General features: G+C 40.4%; 1 protein-coding gene and 1 long non-coding RNA gene across 4 annotated transcripts in view; both read left to right on the top strand.

Annotated features, from left to right (window-relative positions):
- The window catches only part of GABRG3 (gamma-aminobutyric acid type A receptor subunit gamma3), a 686,820-nt gene that overhangs the window by 189,693 nt on the left and 474,749 nt on the right, over positions 1-22,378 (top strand). The window contains exon 3 of one of the 3 annotated variants that reach the window (XM_077868346.1): positions 7,188-7,316. The exons of the other annotated variants lie outside the window; for them this stretch is intronic. The gene's annotated coding sequence lies outside the window, so the exon portion shown is untranslated. The remainder of the gene's footprint in view (positions 1-7,187; positions 7,317-22,378) is intronic. 3 annotated transcript variants of the gene reach the window in all.
- Positions 7,323-12,858, top strand: LOC144295816 (uncharacterized). The gene is made up of 3 exons (XR_013362915.1): positions 7,323-7,461; positions 8,529-8,617; positions 11,349-12,858. It is a non-coding gene; the product is annotated as an uncharacterized LOC144295816 (long non-coding RNA).

The raw sequence follows: 22,378 nt of genomic DNA, 5'->3' as shown, positions 1-22,378 counted from the left end.
CATTCTCTCTCTTTCTTCAATAGATATTTCCACTCTTGTTCTTAATTTTCTCTTGGAAACTCTTTTCATCTCTAAGGACATCTTTAGCTCTTCCTTCTCTACTTGTTTTTTTTTTGTTTTTTTTTTTTACCTCCCCTCCTCTTTTGCTTTTAATTCTTAATATATAGATTTGAATATTATTTTAAATCTTTTATCTGTTAGAGAGGATTTTCATGTCTCTTAAAAGAAGTGAATTTATAATCTTTTGTTACTCTTCCCTGTGATCCTTGTTTTTCCCCCTTTCTGATTAGTAATTATCTTTTTTTAAAAAAAAGATTTTATTTACTTATTCATGAGAGACACACAGAGACACAGGCAGAGAGAGAAGCAGGCTCCATGCAGGGAGCCCAATGTGGGACTCCATCCCGGGACTTCAGGATCACAGGCCAAAGGCAGGCGCTTAACCACTGGGCCACCCAGGCATCCCTGATTAGTAATTTTCATTTTTGGAAAGGATGTTTTACCCTAAAAACATTGTTTTTGCTAAATAGGTGACTTTATATGAGTTTGTGTATGATTAAAAAGATAAAGATTAAAAAATATATTACACATGCATACCTATGGTGGCTCTACTTTATGAGTACATAGTTACAACATGTGAGCTCTACTGATGTCAGAAATTATCATAGGTGCTGTATTCATCATCTCCAAGTATGACAATGACTCTTCAAACAATTTTTGCCCATATTTTTCAGGTGAGAAAATTATGTTAAGAAAGATTATTATTGGGTGCCTGGGTGTTTGACCTTGACTGGTTGGCACAGGACATGATCTCAGGGTTCTGTAATGGAATCCTGCATCAGGCTCCCTGCAGGGATCCTGTTTCTCCCTCTGCCTGTGTCTCTGCCTCTCTCTCTGTGTCTCTCATGAATAAATAAATACAATACTTTGAAAAAAAGAAAGATTATTATTTGGGGAGCACAAGACTGAGAGGTGGCAGAGACCAGCTTCAACCCAATGGTGGCAGAGTCTAAATTTCCTCAAACTGGGGGATACTGAAGTGTGGCTGGAAGAGCAGAAAACCTCAGGGTTGGCCTAGGGCTTTCATTTACTTCTAATGTAAGTTACCTAAAACATTAATTTATATTAAAACAAACACAATGTGTCATACAATATACTGCAGAGTTTTCATGAATTTTAAAGCTACAGTAGGTAATTTTGAAGTCATCAGGGCAGCAACATTTTTGTGTGTTTTTCATAATTTTTTTTAACTTTTCATTTGGAATAACTATAAATATATTCAAATAAATAATTATTTAAAGTAAAAATACATTTATTTTAAATAATTATAGGAAAATGCAACAGTAATGTAGAGAAGTCCTGTGTATCCCTAACCCACTTTCCCCCAAAGGCTGCATCTTGTATGACTACAGTGTCAAAACCAGGAGACTGAAATTGCTATAGTGTGTAGATAGACATAGTTCAATGCCATTTTATCACATGTGTAGATTTCTGTACCCACAGCCTCAATTAAGATACAAAACGGTTCCCGCACCACTAAGATCTCTCTCCTGTTGCCTTTTCATGATCACACCCTGCATTTCTAACCCCCAGCAATTGCTATTCTGTTTTCCATTTCTATACATTTCTTCCTTGGGGGCATGTTATACAAGTGAAATCACACAATATATGACCTTTTGAGACTGGCAAATTGGCTTTTTTTTTTTTTTTTTTTCACTTAGTACAATGTCCTTAAGTATCATCCAAGTTGTAGAACGAGTAACTAGTTTATTCCTTTTTACTACTGAATGATATTCTCTAGTGTGGGTGTGCTAGAGCTTTCTTAACTGTATACTTGCTGAGAAAAATTTTAGTTGCCACCAGTTTTGGACTATTACAAATTAATCAACTATGAACATTATTGTACCAGCCTCTTAAGGCTGCTATCACAAAATGCTACAGACTGGGTAGTTTCAACAACAGAAATATATTTTCTTACAGTGTTGGAGGTCAGAAGTTTCATATCCAGATGCAGTCAGGGTTGCTTTCTGATGTTCCTAGCTTGCAGATAGCATCTTCTCACTTTGTCTTCACATGAACTTTCTTCTTGGCAGGGTTGAGTGGGGAGTATGAGGTATTAAAAAATTCTCTATCTAAGGAAAATATCTTTCAAAAATGAAGATATGAGTAAGATATTGTTGGATTAATGAGTGAGAGAATTCAGCACCAGCAGGGATGAACTACAAGAAACTTGAAAGGAATTTTTTCATGCTGAAGGAAAATTATACCAAATGGAAATTGTCCACTGAAGGATTGAAAAGCTCAGATAAATTTAAATATGTAGGGAAATTTAAAAGACTTCTTATTTCTTAATTTCTATAAAGGATAACTGGTCATTTAAAGAACAAGGAATAACAATGAGAATTAAATTTATAATATATATAGAAATAATATGGGACAATTATAGTAAAAAGGACAAGAGAGAGTATTTGGAAGCATATACTCTTGTAAGTTTCTAATATAATATGATACGTAAATAGTATACTAGTTTATAGTAGACATTGATAAGTTAAAAGATGCATATTGTAAACCATAGAGTCACCAATTTAAAAAACACCAAGAAGTACAGCTTAAAAACAAATAAAGGAGATACAGTGAAATACGAAAAAATACTAAGTTGATCCAAAAGAAGACATAAAAGAAATAGAAGTAACACAGGACAGATAAAACAGAGAACAAATAACAAGATGGAAGACAAACAGAAACATATCTATAATCATGTCAAATGTAAATGGACCAAAAACTAGAATTAATTACCTAATATATCCATTTTTTCAATGGCAGTATTAGCACTGTTGATTATTTTGAAATCATGACAGTGGAATCATGTAAAGAGTGTGACAAATAAGAAGTATGCAAAAAATAAGATTTCATTTTTATTTTGTTAGCTTTTTTTTTGCACCAATTGTTTTAAATGAGTGTTTAAAATGGGAAGGCTGATGTAAAAAAAAAATGTGCCAATTATCAGTATATTATTTATGCATTCCCCAAATAGATTTTGAAACTCTCAACTCAAGCAGTTTTCAAATTGAAAATATGTAATTACTACTTTCAAGTCTGTCCCTTCCAGATTGGGCTTTTAGCTCTTGCTCTGTAGCTGACTCAGACTTCATCAGGGTGGGTGACAGAAAAGAAAGAGCTGGGCATGATCTGGTGCTGGGGTGACAAGGAAGGGACAGAAAGAGAGACCTAGAGTCTCAGAGCATAGAAGCATGGATTATACTGCTCATCAGTAGTTTGGGTGGGTTTGATCTTAGAGCCAGATCATCAAACATTTCTCCTAAAATTATAGTCCATACTTTGGTAAGGCAAATAAAACACCAGTATTTTAGAATCTGTGCTCCCAAATTAAGAAATAAATTATAACGTTGAGATTCTGCATCAATCTTAAATCATGAAACTCCTTCACTTTTGATGTCTTTTAATATTAAATAAAAATTGTTTTTTTTTTCACTTGGCCCAATGTAATAGCTAGAAATAAAGGAATAGTGTTGCATGTAAATATTCCTATTGAGTCATTATTCCTAATACAAGTGCCTAAAAGTACCTGCCATGCCATTGTTTTTCTCCCCAAATTGTGTGTGTGTGTCTGTTGTGTCTGTGTCTGTGTCTGTGTAGTATATAAATAAGAGAAATGAAGAGAGAAAAGAGAGAGAGGAAGAGAAGGAGAGGGTATCTTGCCACCTGGCACAACATTTCTTCTCTGTTTCTGTCTACTGTTGGTGCTGAGAAGTGAAGCTTCCTTTAGTACATGGAGTTGCCCCCATGAAATCCTGGAACATCTTTAGGTCTCAGGATGATGGCTTTCCTGGCTGTAAAGTTTCTCTGGGGATTGTCAGAGCTGGGTTCCACACTGACCTTCACTCCCCTTTCCACCTTTGTAACCTGTTAGCTCAGAGAGCCATGCCATGTATGACTTAGACAAGTCACTATCCTGCACTTTTGTATATTGAACTCCTCTCTGACACTTTTATTCTACTTCCATGGGATCTGCTCTGTCTTTCTCTAGCTCCAAGTTTCTTTCTTTTTTTTTTTTTTAAGATTTTATTTATTTATTCATGAGAGACACAAAGAGAGAGAGGCAGAGACACAGGCAGAGGGAGGAGCAGGCTCCATGCAGGGAGCCCCATGCGGAACTCGATCCCTGGACTCCAGGACCAGGCCCTGGGCTGAAGGCAGTGGTAAACTGTTGAGCTGCCAGGGCTGCCCCTAGCTCCAAGTTTCAATAGGACAGGAAGATCTGGACAGGGACTTCTGCAGTGCCACCTCATTTAGTTAATGCATACAGCAAGTGTGTACCTGCATCTCCAAAACTCTGAGAGCCAGAAATGTTCACTGACTCCTTTTTAATCAAGTAAAGTATGACCACCACTCCATCACTCAGTTTAATCCTAGTCATTCCTGGGCAGGAACCTTACTAACCTTCCAGGAATCCAGGGATTTCTACAGGTCTGTGGACTAGAGAAAGATCTTTAGTCCACAGAGAGCCTCATAGTTCAGGTCTCTGTACCCAAAGATCATAGTCTCATTCTTCTAGTGCATACTGTGGTCTCATGATTAACTGGTGAGTCTGAGAATACTGGGCAAGGCATCCAGCCAGTCTGTCAGATAAGGGCTGTCAGATTGCCAGCAACAGTTTGTTCCCCTTCATCATCTCGGTGGCCTGAATTTCACCTATCCATGTGTGAACGCACCTAGAGAAATGCTCTTTCTGTTTGCCAGCCCTACTCCCGTAGTAGGAGAGCAACACCCCATCAGTTAGACTCATCTCTTGTGACAGAGGCATATAATGCGTCATTCTAAAAGTCTATAATCATTTGCTAGCTCTAAAATTGATATGTCAGGGCTTTCTTCTTGTTGCATTTTAACTACCTACTTCATTGCAAAATGTTCTGGATGTGATTCTCTTTATTGATGTAGGGAAATGTTGTATGCAGTTAGGGTCCTATTAGCAGTTCAGGAAGGAATTGTAGGCATGCTAGCAGTGCTCAGAAGATAACCCAAATGCAAATGCCCGTTATGTCTGCTCCTTTGGCTAGTGATTCCAAGCCATCTGGATATGGTTGGTATGGTTTTATGAGAAAGGGGAACGGTGGAGGGGGGGCATGGGGAGGGGTGGAAAGTTAGTGTGGAAATTCTGAATAGAATTCCTTGCTCCAAAGACTGTAAGACCTTGTCTTTTACTTGTAGCTAGTTATAAAAATGTATATCTGAGGGTCTTTTCTCTCACAATAGTATTTGTAAGAAAATTTTATTTTGAAATATTTAAATGCATGCAAAATCAGAAAATAGTATAATGAAACCCTGTATGCCCATCACTTGATTGAATAATTATGAATATTGTCCCACACTTTTTGGTATTTTTACAATGAAATATTTTAATTTCAAATCCGGGCCTCTTATCATTTGTCCATATGTACTTGAGAACTCATTGCTAAAAAATATGGACTTTTAATACCTAACAACAATGCTACTAACAAAATTCTCAGTAATTCTGTGATACCCTATATGTGATGTCCAGTCCACATTCAGATGTATTCGTGGGGCTGCCTTATTTAAAACAGTATCAGACTGTCCAATGTCCACACTTGGAAATATCCATATGTCAGTTGAATGTCCTTTGTTCTTTAGCAGAATGTCCATATGCTTGTTTTCCATAGCATTTGATGCCAGCAGGCCAGGTGAGAGGACCCAGAGGGGACCCCACAAGACCAGCCAACAAGGTCTCTTGCTGCACAAAGGATGGAAGTCAAACACGAGCCAGCAGGAGGTGAAAGCAGAGTTTATCGAAGATCTATAGAGAGTGCAGATACAGAGTGTCTGGGGGACCCATCAAGGAAAGGAAGGAGTCTTTGGAGTCTGGGGGTTTTTACTGAGGACAGTGGTCCAATGTCCATGTCCTCTTAGACATCCAGGAACAGATTAGAACAAAGATGAGGGCCCAGGTGTTATTCCTTGGAGCCAGGGGTCTTGGCGTTGAGATGTCTATCTCTAGTGGTGTGGAATACACATATGATCCCTTCATCTGGTCATTCTCACCTGGTCCTTCCTTAGATGTTATCTCTTCTAGAGAAATCATTAGCTCCTTGTCCCTTACAAGGAGGACATATGCTATTTGCATTACAAGGCATGTGTCAAGTGGGATGGAGGTGCCAGTCCTAGCAAGGATAGAAGCAGTAAAAGGAGAAAAAGCAGATTTTTATGAAGCCCTTTAGTTTCTCTATCTCACACTGATTTGCTGAAGAAATATGGCTGTTTTCTTTCTCACCAGGCCATTTAACTTGTTCTATTATCCCCCTTCTCTGCATTGCAAATACTGCATCACATCAGGTGTCTCTTCCACTTTTAATAGCTAGAATTTCTCCATGTAAAACTGCATTCCTTCATCAATTAGAGCCATTTGGTTATCCGGAAAGACTACTGTATAGGAATTAGAGGATAAATGCAGAGATCTTTCCCTTCAGTTGCCAGTTTGCAGAGTGGGTGGTGCTCCAGTTTTCTCCAGTGTCACCCAGTGACTGTTCTTCATCTCTCCTTCCCCCACTCTCCCTGCCCCCTCTATTTTTCCCCTTTCCTTCTCTCTCTCTCTCTCTCCTCTTTCCTTCTTCCTTCTCTCTCTCTCCTTCTTTGCTTAGGCCCCCCTCCCTTCCCTCCTCACCCTTACACTTTGTTATCATTTTAAATTCACACATTCTTTTATATTCAGTGTATTTCAATCGGTTACAGTGGTTACCTTTTGGTTCTCATATATTCCTATCTTTGGTGAATGGAAGCCCCCACAAGTTGGCTTCTGTGGCTTTTGACATGACTCTCCTCAGGATGCTCCAGAATCTCCTTTTACATTTCTTTCTCAATCCCCAAAATCAGTTATCCCTCTCCAGAGCTCTGCCCCCCTTCAGTGGAGAATGGCATTTAGAAAACATCATCAGGCCCCTATGGGTGGGCTTTGCTATTATTAGGTTGTTACAGTTTCTAGAACCTTCTGTGGTTCAGAGCTAAGAAGTACATAATGTTTAAAGAAAGCAGTCAGGACTGAGGGGTAGCCCCACATTTGCCAGTCTTCCATCGGGCCTTTCCCTGGGGATGGTGGATTTTGCTGTTTGTCCATTTCTCTAGGATCCACTTCTTCTGCACCTCTCTCACCCCAGGGGAACTTTGTCCTTCCTGGCCCAGAGCTTCTGCCTTACTCAAGACACACCCTGCCTTTGCCATCATCCAGTGTTTGTGACCATCACAGAGCTCCCTGATGCTGTGTGGTTCATCAGCCTCTCCGCCAGGTACACTTTCTGCACTTACCTACAGTTTGGGGCTTGTATCAGTCTGGTTGTAACATCATTTGCTGACCCATTGACCTGGTTTAAGTCAGAGGCTAAGTCCTCCTTTTGGAGTGAGGGAGCTGGTGGGCAGCCTATAGGACCTCAGGTACTCTCCTTGGATCATACCATGACCCCAATACCCCCATGCTAACTCCACCTACCACTGTGGTCACTACCAGTATTTTAGGGCTCAGGCTATTCCCTGATGTTTACTTGTTTCAAAGATACTATCCATGAGTTTTCCACATGCTATCCCTGTTGATCTGTTTGTCTTGCATTGGGAATTTGGGGGAATCCAGAAACCATGCAGACACTCTTATTCCACTACCCAATAATGTTTTAAATTAAAATCAGCATGTAATTAGACATAGCCTAGGCATACACCTCTCATGTAGACATTACAGACAAGTTCCCAATGGAGAAGATAAAACAAAGTAAATGCCAGAAAGCATGGCAAATGAGCCCTTGGTGGTTCAGACATCCCTTAGGATTGTTCTAAAGAAGCGATGCTTTTATTCTCTTTCCCTCACAATTCATCCTGACCTTTGTGCTAAGAATAGTTCAGTTGTTTAAACATTTCTAGTTCACCTCTAACTGCTGGTTACAATGAAAGAAAAGAGCCATTGTCCCTTTCTTTTAAGCACATCTGTAGAGCCACACATCAGAATGGCCTGGAGCAGAGGGTCTGGGGCAAACCAAAAAAGACTTAGAGAGTAGCTCTTAGCAACCTTGCAGTAAAAAGCCTTGGGGCTTTAAAACAGAAAGAAAAGAAAAAAAAAAAGGAAGGCTTGGAGCACAAAGATGGTATTATGGAAACTTATTTTGGCCTGTGTAAAAAGAAGTGCTGAAAAAATAATAATGAACAAGCAAAAAACCCATTCTGTAGCTTAAAGTTGTGTCCTAAGAAAAAACTAAACCTGTTCTTAAAACATTTTTTTTTATTAAAGTACATTGATATACAATGTTGCATTAGTTCCAGGTATATGACAGTGAAAATCTGTCCCCCCACCCCGCCTTTTTTAAGAGATCAACACACTCTTTGGTATGCTAATGTGATACACATACATATAGTAGCAATGCATATAATAATGATTTCTTTGAAGAAGAAGCTAGTGGTCACCATTCCCCAAGCAAACTTGACCAACCAGCCCTTTTATATTTATGTTTTAACAGTTCAATCCCAAGAAACACAGCTATAGAATGAGTGCAACAGGGGCTCTAGCACTTATCAGCACCAAAAAGCTTCTGTGATTTTAAGAAAGGTACTAATATTTATTCTTTAACTGCTTATTTGAGAATTAGTGTTTACTGAATAGCCTGGTGTTGTCCCAGGTCATACTAGTTATGCCAAAGACCTTACACTTAGGTTTCTGCTTTCGAGGAGACGACTGTGTTAGGAAATCATCATAACAGAACATGATGAGTAGAGCAGTCATAAAGTATCAGAAGTATGGCTAAAAGAGCAAGTGACCTTTATACTAAGAATGGTTTTATTGTTACTTTAAACATTCGTAGTTTATTTCTAGTGTTAAAAGTTAAACAGAGACATGTTAAAATTTTTTACTTTATTTGCACAAACATCAAATCAAGTCAGGCAGTACCAACCCAGAAGTGGTCAGGGGTGCCCCATTGACAGGAACTAGGGGTAAACCTGTGAAGGAACAGACATGGAAGCAAAGCTAGGAAATTATTTATTTAGTCGTAGTGTACAGTTTCCTTATTTGGGAAAGCCTAGTTGACTGTTTATGTTTATTTGTTCTTAAATCTCATTTTCTGGAAGACCAATGCATTTATAGGAATTGACTCTGGCTTAGGTTTTGGTTTGCTTACAAAGGCTACCAAGGTGGGATGCCTGGGTGGCTCAGAGGTTGAACATCTGCCTTTGGCCCAGGTTGTGATCCTGGGATCCCTGGGTCCTGAGATTGAGTCCCTCATCAGGCTCCCTGTAAGAAGCCTGCCTCTCCCTCGGCCTGAGTCTCTGCCTCTCTGTGTCTCTCATGAATAAATAAATAAAATCTTTAAAAAAAAATCAAAGGCTACCAAGGCATTAGAGCCACTGGTCTAATGGCCTCTTTGTTTAATTGTTTTAGCACTAGTCCTCGTCTCTGCCTTGGAAAGCCAGAAAGGCTTCCCAGAAGTAGCGCCTAGAGAGTACAAGTCTGAGAACTTGCATGACAGAGATTTGGGAATATCCAGTCCTGTTATGTCAAATTACATTGTGTGCTTTCCCGTTGGAAGGTGAGCTTGGAAAATTCTGGGATTGAGATGCTGAATTCAATACCTGATTTTAAATAAAGAAACAAAAAGCATCAGTACAATGTTCAAGTTATGACTTGTTGCATTAATGGAATATTGTATGGAAGACTTGGTTTTGAAGTGGGAGAGCAAGATTCTTGTCTCACAGAGTTGAAGAATGAATCTCACGGACAAAGGAGAATGAGTAAAGCAATAGAGTTTTATTGAGCAAGGATACAGAAAAAGCTCTCAGGAGTGAGAGGGATCCTGACAGGGATGCCAATGTGGGCCTCCACTGAAAATCTTTTAATTAGAAGTGACCAGAGAGCTTGCAGCCTTATCATTCTTGGAATGCCTTGGTTAGAGGAACAACTGGTGATAACATCTTTAATGGCTTACTTCTTCTTTGGGTTCTGGTTATTCTTTGTCAGTCACAAGTAATTGTCATATAAAGGCCCTACCTCTGATGCCCAGGGCAGAATGGTCTGGTTTGTTCCCTTATCTCTGGTTTTAGCATTTTTGTTAGCCTGATGGTGTAGCCTCCTACCTATCTCTCCCTACCTAGACCCACCTGTCCCTTACCAATGAGACCCTTCAGATGTATATCAATGGGTCATATACCTGGAGGATGATTTCCAACACATATCTTCATGGGGCGGGGGTAGAGATAAAGGAAGTTTCCAAAGGAATTTTTATATGTTAAAGTAGACTTACAGGATCCTAGGGGTTGGGCTAAGATTGCCTTTTGTCCTTCATAAAGTGTCAACATCCAGGCAGTTGATTCCTAGGGAATGTCACTCTAGGGAAATGTCATTCTGCCTGTTTCAAGGACCTGTCAATGGGCTGCAAGTAGTAAGGAAATTTAATAATTTTCCTTTGCCTTTGTTTCTTTCATCAGTTTGGCTTGTGTGTGTCACACCTACCTGGGTGTGTCTCGTTTCTGTGGTTCATTAAATAGTGGGACACTCCTTAACTGATTCAGTATGAACTTCAATCTCTTTTTAAAAACTTTGAGGCCTGCCAAGAAGACTAGCTTAGATAAACCATGGAAAATGACAAGAGGCAATTTCATAGATGCTCAAACAGTGATGATGAGTATTATTGACTCAGTTAATACTTGCTGTTGGTTAAAACCTACAACTCAGGGCACCTGGGTGGCTCAGTGGTTGAGTGTTTGCATTTGGTTCGGGTTGTGATCCCAGCGTCCTGGGATTGAGTACCACATCGGGCTCCCCATAGGGAACCTGCTTCTCCCTCTGCCTATGAATAAATAAATAAAATATTTTAAAAAAACCCACAAATCGTACAAGCCTAAATGTCAAAAATTGTGAAATTCCTCTTTGGATTCAACTCAATGCCAGAATCAGAAATACTACTTATTTTGTAAGTGAAAATAATATCATTAGTAAAGTGCTACAATTTGCCATTTTGAAACATGTCCAATTTAGCAATCTAGGAAAGCAGTATTTTCAGAGTAAGTTCCAAGAGCAGCTTACAACAATGTCCCATGCCCCTTGCAATGCAGTCTCTGTGTATTCATTATATGCATCCAAGGTAAAATGCATTAACCACATTCAAAAAAGGTGCACTGTGTTTTTTCCATTTTTGTTGGAAATGGTACCTCCAGTTTTATAATCACTTATTTTGGGTCTACTAACTTCTTTGCATAACAAATTCCTCTGATTTTTGTGATAAATCCTGATGGTTTGATGCTTAGTCTGATTCCTAAGAAATTGATCATTTTCTCCTCTGCTATAGTATGAAAACTTCAATCAAGAACTACACAAGTGAGAAATTTCCAGTTTGAAAGTGTTTAGCATTCACCTCTTTCCAGAATACAATGAAACCCTGGGGTTCTATTGCTGGGTCAGGACCCCATTTATCATGTGTCTTCAAAAGTTTGATTTCCTATTTGTTGCCATCTGTTCCTTACTCTTTCATGTTATGGATTTCAAAGGCCACAGTATATGGAGTTCAGAAGAAGCACAGGGTGCTTGGAAAAGGACACAATATAATGATATAAGGTAGGGGAGGGGAACAGCTCCCTCTTCAACCTGGTATGCCTCAAAACAGCTCCTCTGCTTTTAATCTCTGTTACCAAATTGTTCTCTGGGGTCACAATGAGTTCATCACCTTTTATATGTAACTGCAGACAGCTCTGGAGTGTCAGAGCAGTTCTGCCCATGAGTGCACTGTGCATGTTGGTAGAATGCCTGCTGGAACATTTGGATCCTCAGCTTTCCCTAGGAAACTTGGGCTCAGTGCTTCACCTTCATGTCACAGAGCTCATGAAGATGTTAGCTGGCACCTCAGGGTGAGAGAGATAACCTGGGCATGACCAGCACACTCTTTCCTCTTTCTGAAGGAACTTAGTACTATCTGAGTAAAACTGTGGGAACAGTTAATCTAGAAGACTGAATAGATTTATACCTTTCAACAGCAACTGAGAACAGACAGATGGCCTGAGTGGAAAAACAAAAAATGAAAAGACACAGAACCAAATAGGCACTGTAAAGTTCTCCCAGATTACTTGATGACCATTCCTTTCAGATGCATTTCTATCCCCAGGTGGCCCAGTGCCCTCCTGGTAGAGCACTAGACTCTCCTATATGGTAGCTTGCATTCATCTTCTCCTGAACCATGGATCAACCCATTTCCATTAGCCAACCCCAACTCTTTTCATACCCTCACATTCAACACAGCACTCCAACCATATCATCATTTACCCTATTACCTCCACCCCAACTTAGATCCCATTTCTTTCTTTTTTTTTTTGTATATGTTTTTATTGGAGTTTGATTTGCCAACATATAGCATAACACCCATTGCTCATCCTGTCAAGTGCCCCCCTCAGTGCCTGTCACCCAGTCACCCCATCCCCTACCCCAAAGATACAGATGCAGTGAAATGGCAGGACACCTGCACCCCAATGTTCATAGCAGCAGTGTCCACAATAGCCAAACTATGGAAGGAGCCCTGGTGTCCATAGGAGGATGAATGGATAAAGAAGATGTGGTTTATGTATACAATGGAATATTACTCAGCCATTAGAAACGACAAATACCCACCATTTGCTTCAACATGGATAGAACTGGAGAGTATTATGCTGAGTGAAGTAAGTCAATCAGAGAAGGTCCCATTTCTAAGGTGAACCTATACTCTGTATGTGTGTGTACATACATGCATGTGCATGTGCACTTGCTTGCATGTGTGTTCAAGCAGAGTCAGTTCTAAAGATGATTGGAAAATACCACCAGCAGTAGCTCTATTTTCCTTCATTGTTCTTTCATTTCCTCCTTCATCCTCCCTGGTTCCAGGCCGACTAATGCTAATGCTCTTACCATCCACAATCTACCATTGTTAGCATATGTACTCCTTATGGCCTCTGAAAATTCACTGATATTTAGATAGGGCTGACCAACCAGATGTACAAAATTGTTTTGGTTTAATATTTTTGTGTTTGTTTTAGTCTGCTCAGGCTATGGTAACAAGATACCATAGACTGGGTTACTTAAACAGCAAAAATTTATTGTCTCATAGTTCTGGGGTTGGGAAGATCAAGATGGCAGCCAGTTGGGTTCCTGGTAGGACCTCCTTTCCTGTCTTGCAGATGGCAGCCTTCTCTCTGTGTCTTCACATGGTAGAGACTAATATCAGGACACATCCTATCTCATTAGAGGCCCCATGCTTATGATCTCATTTTAGCTTTAATTATATCCATAAAGGCCTTATCTCCAAATTTAGCCACATTTGAAATGGTTTAAAGTGATGGAGTTTGGAGGTGATGGTCAAGAAAGAATTCTTGAGATATCTTTGGTGCAAAAAGGTGATTTTATTAAAGCATGGGAATAGGACCTGTGGGCAAAAAGAGCTGCATTGGGGTCATGAGGAGAGACCCATTTAGATACTTTCAAGTTGGGAGGGGGTTACAGGTAACATAAGTCTCTAAGGAACTTTGGAAGCAAGGCATCCAGGACCTTGAGGAGGCTAGCTATTGTTAGGAAAAGGTCATTTATTACTGTCTAATTAAACCCTCATTATGAGACTCTTCAGATGTATATCAGTAGATCATATGCTTAGGGGATGATTGCTAACATATGTCTTGGGGAATAGAGATAAAGGAAATTTCCAAAGTAATTTTTATATGTTAAAGAAGATTCACAGGATCCTAGAGGTGGGGCCAAGGTTGACTTTTGTCCTTGGCAAAGTATTAAGTCAAGGCAGCTGAGTTCTTAGAGGAATGTCACTCTGCCTGTTTCAAGAACTTGTCAGTAGGCTCTAGGGTAATAAGGCAATTTATTTTTTCTTTTTTGTTTTTAAAGGTTTATTTATTTGAAGGAGAGAGAAAGAGAGAGAGCTAGTGCTAGTGGGGGGAGGGGTAGAGGGAAAGAATCTTAAGCTGACTCCCCACTGAGCACAGAGCCCAGTGCAGGACTCCATCCCAGGACCCATGAGGTCATGACCTGAGGTAAAATGAAGAGTTGGTTGCTTAACCGACTGAGTCACCTGGGTGCTCTGGAAATTTAATTTTTCTTTTGCCTTTGCTTTTTCCATTGACACTGGGTGTTAGAGCTTCAACCTTTGGACTTAGTAGGGAAACATTCAGTCCATAGGAGGGTTGGAAATTCCTCTCTCGGGATCCCTGGGTGGCGCAATGGTTTGGTGCCTGCCTTTGGCCCAGGGCGCGATCCTGGAGACCCGGGATCGAATCCCACGTCGGGCTCCTGGTGCATGGAGCCTGCTTCTCCCTCTGCCTGTGTCTCTGCCTCTCTCTCTCTCTCTGTGACTATCATAAATAAATAAAAATTAAAAAAAAAAACCTAAAAAAAAAAAAAAAGAAATTCCTCTCTCAACATCACGTGTTACTTTTAGCTGCTAGATTGCACTGCACTTACAAGAGCCCCTATTTCAACCTTCATGACATGGAGCAGGGCAGTAAGAGCCTAGAGTTCAAAGGCCAGAATTCAATAAATTCCTTCATATCTCACTGTCAAATCTATTTATCTTCCAACATTTCAGGATGGAGACATTACAAGCACGCACATAGTAGGAGGGATCGTTTCTTAAAAGCTGATTTTTATGCTCTAGTCCTGTGCCACCGAGAGCTGCTTTTATCATGCTGGCAATTTGGGGGATGTTTTTGGTGGGGAGTCTAAAATCAGCATAACCATGATGCTCTGTTCCAAATCCCCAGAGTCCTTCATTCTACACTTTTTTCATCAGGGAGAGAAAAAGAAGATAGTCCTCTTACCAACATACACCCTATTTACTGGAAGTCTTATCTAGATACATGCACTTGGGACTGGATTTGTGTAACAGACATATTCAAATACAAAAATCTGGGCATGCAACAAGTAAGGAAGGCCATGTTACAGATGTGTGGCCACTGAAAGTATGGGGCAGAGGTTAGGGCCAGAAGCACAGATTCCATAATTTCTGTCTGACTGAATCACTAATTCTATTTGTTCTATGATAATGCATTATCATATAAACACAAAGCCATCTGACCACACTCATGCACCCTAGCCACATCTCTCTGGAGGTGATTGTACCTTTTTCAGTTACATAATACATCAATGATGAATGAGTATTGATTCACTTACACATATTTATTGAGTGGCTGTTATGTGTAAGCACTCCCAAAGTACTGGGGAAGCAGTAGACTGAAGACCGCAGTACTCAAAAGTGGCAAGTTCTGGTTATAGTCAGATCATGAGGTCCTAGTTAAGATGTTTCTGGACTTTTTACTGACATATATGCCATATACTTAGAAATCTCTTATGCCATATACTTTTCAAGCTTTCCCATTCAGTTCTGTACACAAAAAAGTACAATACATTCTTGAAACTAACAAATGCATAGCATTTCTACATATATAGAGCTGAACATAACTGAGAAATATATGTGACTCCTATGAAGAGTTAGTACCGAGCAATACAATTGAATATTGACACAGATATTAGAATAACATGGAAAAGCCAATAAAGTGCAGATTCTGAGGCACGCTTGCACATCAGCCCTGGGGATGGTCCCTTGCCACAGGAACTGTCTATAGTTTCTCTGGCTGATTCTTAGGCTGCAAGCTCTATGCTAGAATGCAGACTGGTGCCCGGACCTAAGTAATTCACTCTCACAAACTCATCTTGTTAGACTTATTTTTCAAATGTGCAATTATTCAAAATTACATATAGTAAAATGTCATTGACCTGAGAAGTTATTTTCAAATACTCAGGACTTTTCGTAGTCAAATCCATGAATCACAGTTTTATTGGCTTTTATTGTTTTTCATAAGTGATGTTTAAGAGGATACACTCAGGAATCAGAGACCATGCTCTGAATCTGTGTGACCTGATGCCTAGACATACCTGGGCTTCCACTCCTGATCTATACAATGGAGGTAAGGATTCCCGTTTCTCAGTGTGGTGCTGAGATTTGAATTAGATGACCTGAGGAGGATGCTTAGCTGAGAGGCCAGTATAGAGAGAAAAGAGTTTTCCACACAGCCATTAATGAAGAGATTTGTGCTGAATTTTGGTGGCCCCACTGAACATCCAGCTACGCACAGCTGGATTTGCAAGTGCTGCAAATCAAGAGTGGTCCTGCTGAGGGGCAAGCAGTGTGTGGGTTCAGTGGTCCAACTAGCAAGATGTGCATTTGACCAAAATGAGCTGCTGCCAGTTCAGGCTGCTAATGGGCAACTGATATTTACAGGAAACCTAGAAAAAGCATTCTTTAATAACTGAGGACATAGTCTTAAGGTGATGCCAAGCTAAACTGAGTGAAAACAACAAGAAAATAAAGCTTCTATTTTCAGTTTTTACCGAAGAATGATCAGTTCATCTTAGAGAGAAGAGCCTTAGGTGGTAGATTTCTTTAAATCCTTGATTTCTACTTTGTGAAATATTATTTGACAGATGACAAGTTTCTCTGTTTTCATTTGTTCCTCCTGGTAAGCAATGAAATGAGTTTTAAATGGATGACAAACATGCTTCATTTCTTTCTGATAGGTACCTGATCATGTTACTGAATTTCTGAATGATAAGGATATATAAAAAGTTATCTTTATTACCACATCTCCTACTCCCTTAGCCATAGAAGGACTGGAAAGAGAAAACAAAACAGAACGTTAGGCTTGGTTTTCAACTGGCATCTCACTTCTGGCCTTAGGTTGAGGAGAGAGATGAAGCAGTGTGTGCAGCTAAGTAAAGGGAGCCAGACTGAGAACAGACAGTTTGAATCCCCACCACCTGATTTTATCCAATACTGCACATTAAAAGTGCTCTTTTGAAGGAGGATCAAAATGGTTCTGGGCCTTAAAAACTCTTAAAGTATATTTTCCCTAGTTTTATTGAGATGTAATTGACATATAACATTGTATTAGTTTGAGGTGTACCATGTTACAATTTATGGATATATGTATTACAAAATGGTCACCTTATATGGTTACAATTCTTTCCTTGTGATGAGAACTTTTAAGATCTATTCTCTTGGACACTTTATAATACACAATACACTGTTGTTAACTATAGTCACCATGCTGTACATTACGTCTTCAGAACTTATTAATGTTATAACTGGAAGTTTGTACCTTTGGACCACCTTCACTCATTTCCCACCCCCATGGCAATCTGTCTCTGGCAACCACCAATCTGTTCCCTGTATCTATGAGTTCAGTGTTTTGTTTTTCATTTTTCACATATAAGTGAGTTGGTATGATATTTGTCTTTCTCTGGCTGACTTATTTCATTTGGCTCTGGAGGAGGTGGCCCTCAGGGCAAATCCCAGCTCAGCCCTACTACTAGGGTCCTTGACCATGTGGATCACAGTTCTGTGTCCATGAAAGATGGGCAGTACTCCCAGAGTTATTGTGAAATGTAAAGGAGGGAACGCACGAGAGCTCCTGGCATGAGGTGTTGTGCATAATAAGCATTCAATAACTTTTGCAGATCAGGTTATTGCTGGGTTTAACATTACCACTATGCAATACAGTGAGGCTCATTGAGGTGCGATTACCCCAAGAGCACACAGCTAATAGTTGGTAAAAAAGTGGATGTCTCTCTAACATTGGAAGCACAGGGTGAGGAGTAGATGGAATGATCCTTCTGGTTTCTTCTATAGGAAACTCCTGAAAGAACAAAAACTCCTATTTAAAATTTGATATATTAGCTACCTGCTTCTGCCCTGAGTAGCTCTCACAACAAAACTTGCCTCTTTGTTCCATCATGTAAACAAGAAGTTGATGTTCATAGGAAGGCTTGCTGAGGAGATACCAGTGGAACTCTCCATAGCAAAATAAGCATCCACCTATTTCTTTAATTATTGTTCTTTAATAAGTGCTCACTTGATCTTCAAAGCAGTGTGGATGAGGTGGCAGTTGCATACGCCCTGGTGGGAATGACCCTCACAGGTGACATCCCCAGGAAACAGAGTAGTGGAGCTCATTCATGTACTTGGGGCTGGTGTCCAGTAGAGTACATACAAGCGAACATCAAATATTCATTTTACAGAAGCTGTCTCACAAGGAAGAATTAAGGCTAGATGGAACCAAAGCTTATTGTACAAAAGGACCACATACTGACAGACATTTTGGGTTGAAGTGCATTTGTTTCTTACTGAAACAAAACAAGACTTTCTAGAACATAGCTCAATGCTAGTATTAACTGGATTCCTATCTGATGTGCCTGGGTAAAGGAGAATACATCCCTTACTGGGAGGGTGAACACTGCAGCCTCAAGTGAAGACCTACCACATAAACTTCTGTGGTTGGTTTGTCTTATTTCTTCTTTATTACTCCCTCCCCTTGCCCTCCTTCCTTCCTCTCTTCTTCTCTCCCTCCCTAGTTCCTTCCTTCCTTCTTTTCTTTCTTCCTTTCTTTCTTTCCTTCTCTTCAGATAATGTCCCCATCTCTTCCAAACAAAAATCAGAAGAAAAAGTGGGATGAATGTTTACCAGCTTCTCTGTGATCCTTCAACAAAGAAATTACAGCAGATACAGTCAACCTAGATTATTGGCGGACATTGTCTGTGTGTAGCTGTGACGTGTTACATTTAAGTTTAGTTAGTTTATATGGGACAGGTGTGGCTTTCCCTCTTACTGTAAATCGTCTCACTACATTATGCGGTTGAATTCTACGAGCCATACTAGAAAAACTGTCTCAGCACTCTTCACTGTATGCCCTGTTTTGGGAATTTTACATGAAACAAATTGAGAAAAACCATGTTTTTCCAGAGAGCTGCATAATAGTCAAATATTTAGGATTTCTACCAAGTGCCTGATGCTTCACAATGACATCACTTCTCTAGCTGAAGACACTAGCACATTTAGCTAAGTATAGAAGATGCAGGCCTTTCCTTCAGAGAGCTTGCATCCTGGCATAAGAAAAGTGACTGACCCCTTTTCTCTTTTAGAGGAGGGGGTCAGAAAAGTCTTCCTATAAGACTCCCGATAGTAAATGCTTTAGACTTTATGGTCCATTGGATCTGTCTCACCATTGCTCACCCATGCCCTTCTGATGGAAACAGCCTTGATGGGCATGGCTGTGTCCAGTGAAACTTTATTTACAGAAATATACCTTAGGTGGACTTGACCTGAGAGTCCTAGTGTACTACCCCTGGGATATGTTCATCAATCCCCACAAAATCTTTTCTTAGGGCCTCTATATTTACTTCATTTTAAATTTTTTATTGATGTTGCTTACGTTCCCTACTCCTTTTAGCTGTCTCCAGCTTCTTAGCTCATTCATATTTTATGAAATGCAGAGAACACCATCTCTCACATTCTGTATAGATAAACAGTCATCTCTACACATCTCTCTGGGAATAATCCCCACTAATCCAAACCAAAATAAAGTGGAGAGGAGAAATAGAGCAGAATGTTTGTCTTTAGCTTCTGTCTGCTGCTTGACTAACTGCATCTGCTTTGATTTCTAACGAAGAGATTAAACAGAAATTCTTCTCCATTAAGTACCTTTAGGGTCTCTACCAGTGTGTTGTCTTTTGGATATGCAGCTGTAGGACATGGCTGCTGTCCCTTAAATGTGAACAGGTCAGGAAGAGAGTTAAAAAAGCAAATAGCCAGTGGAGTAGAGCATAGTAAAGTCAACAAGCAGAGTTCAACATAGGATGTCACTGGCGTACATGGAATGAGCAGCTAACTCAATACTGGGAACTCCTTTTTCTTGACGTTTTTGGTCTATATAAATAACTTAGAATCTTTGAGGCTGGAAGCCTGGTTTAGGGCTAAATCTTAGGATAAGAAAAATGTCCAACAAACATCCTTGGGCTTCACCATGTGCCAGGTTATTTTATGGGGGCTGGACAACATGCCCAGGTTGCCAGGGACTGGCCACTTCTGTGCAGGAAAGCCTCTCTCTGAAGACCACAGAATCAAGTCCACATAAACCATAGATAGGGGCAGAATTGAGGTAAATGTTGACAGGTAGCTAAAGCAGAAGAAAAAAGATCCCTCTTTCTCTTCTCTGCCTCCAGAAACACCTGTAATTCATTTTGAACTTTCCCTCCTGATTGCAGACCACAGAACTGGCCTTTATTTTACCAAAGCTAAAAAAAAAAAAAAAAATGAGTTTAGTGAGAAGAATACTTGTGAACACATTTTCCCCCACATGGGAGACTTTCAACTGTATAGTTCCCATAGTGTTCAATGGTACATTGCCCTGTTTTCTCCTAGCCGGGGATTCTTTCCAGGTTTGGGTGGCTTATAGCTATGTGAGTTTATTCTCTATCATTCGCACACACCTGTACACATAAACACAGGCACTAGCACATGCTCACTTTCAAACTCACAACTTAAACTGATGCAGAATTTTGTTTCTAGTGAATTGCCAACTATGAGGGATGTCACTCTTATATTTCCCTTGATAACAGATAAGTATAATACAGAATATTACTGACAGTGCTTGTTCTTAGAAGATATGATAGAAGTAGATCATGGTACATTTTGAATGTTTAAATCTTGACATTTTAGAGGTCAAGTGCCAGGAGTGTAGAAGTAGCATTCCCATAGCCTGGAAAGGAACACACTCTGTAGACCCTGCAGATACCTTCCAGGGACATAGGGAAGAGCTATGAGGACAGCCCTGGTATAAGCATTTTGCTTGACAACATGGTTTGACAAAGCACACCAGGAGGCCTTGTTCCTAGGACTATTCTTCATTTTCTTTCACCCTGGTCTTCCCAGATTCCTTAGAAGATCTAATATTGAAGTAAAGACCTGGGAAGAAGTGAGCCAGTGAGGGAAGGCCAGGGCCAAGCTTGCCTGCATCTGGACTCTAGTCACACAGGTCTCCTTGTGTCCACTGAGAGGACCAGATGTTGCATCCTTAGTGTCATTGCAGCTAACAGAAGCTGGCCATGTGCAGATAGTATTTTGTACATGCCATCATGCCTTGTCTTCCTTCACTCATCTCTTCACCATTTCTGTGCAACACAGAACCTTCCATGAGATGTAAGCAAACACCTCATATGCCCAGAATCACAGGAAGTCCTGAGCATACATAAATATGCATCATCCTCAAGTTACAGGGATAGATTTAATTGTACCCTTTTGGCAGCTCTCTTTCTAAAATGTAATATGCAATTTGGAATTCCTAAAGACAGCTCATCAAATGTAAGTTGCTCTGTGATCCTCAAAAAGAGGGTTGGTTGGGGACCAGGAGGTCCTCTGGCATGGCTGGCAGTGCTGACCACAATGCTAAGGGCTCCTGAGGCTGGAGTTCTCTGATGCCTTGTGTTTGCTTGTTATCCTTTCATTCTGTCTCCTCCCTGATTTTATGATCTCCTAACATTTTGATGCCATCAGTGATAGGTGTTATTGTCTATTGTAATTCTCTCTGTTTCTAATTAGTGTTTTAAGCTTCCATAAGCTTGAAACTCAGAAAATGAATCTTAAAGTAAATCAGAACTGGAGGAGCTTAGAAAGATGATGGAGTTGGAGGACTCTGAGCTCACCCTGTGACTCATTTTCAAATAGATATCATTCACATCCAACTCAATAAGCTGGAGAGTGATCCAAAGACTGGTGGAACAAACATACAAGTAAATATAGAGAAGAAGCTGCATTTGAAAAGTTGCAAAGCTCAGAAAGACAGAGAGAGGCTCCCATAGGAGAGAGGGAGCTGTGCCCTCAGGGTAAAGAAACTAGCCTTTGAACCAAGGAGCTCACAGGGAGAGGACTAAGCCTCATAATGTTTGGCTTTAAAAACCAATGGGGCTTAATTTGGGGAATTGGTCAAATTAGTAGGACTTGGAACCTGGAGCTTTGGAGGTCAGCTGACTCAGGAGCCAGGAGGGCAAGTTATAGCCAGATGCCACCTTTAAAAAGAGCAGCCTGCATAGAGAAAAAATATACAGGTGGTCATTTACATAATGCTGGGAGCAAACTAGACAGCAACAAATAGCACTGCTTCTCACCCCACTGTTATGCACCTCACCCAGCTGCCAGGTGCACAGCCTAGGCCATGCCAGCACCCAGCCACCACAATAAGCTAAAACACTGCACTGTGCCTATCCCCACATCCCCAGACACTATCTAGCTCTGCAACTAGCTTCCTGCCCCTGTCTGCCATGGCACACAGCCCCCTACCACACTAGCATTAAAGGGGATCCAGGGTAGGAATAGTGGCCTAGTGCAGATTTTGCTAAGACCACCACCCTTCTCCCATGTTCTCCAGTGGGCATGCACCCCCAGAGCAGGTTTCTAGGTCCACTAACACCACAGAGAGCAAGCACATCCCAAAACAGACAGAAAATAAGTGCAGAGGGCTGCACAGA

Source organism: Canis aureus, chromosome 2, assembly GCF_053574225.1.
Source record: "Canis aureus isolate CA01 chromosome 2, VMU_Caureus_v.1.0, whole genome shotgun sequence".
NCBI classification, from domain to species: Eukaryota; Metazoa; Chordata; class Mammalia; order Carnivora; family Canidae; genus Canis; species Canis aureus.
This window is presented reverse-complemented; position numbering and strand designations above follow the sequence as displayed.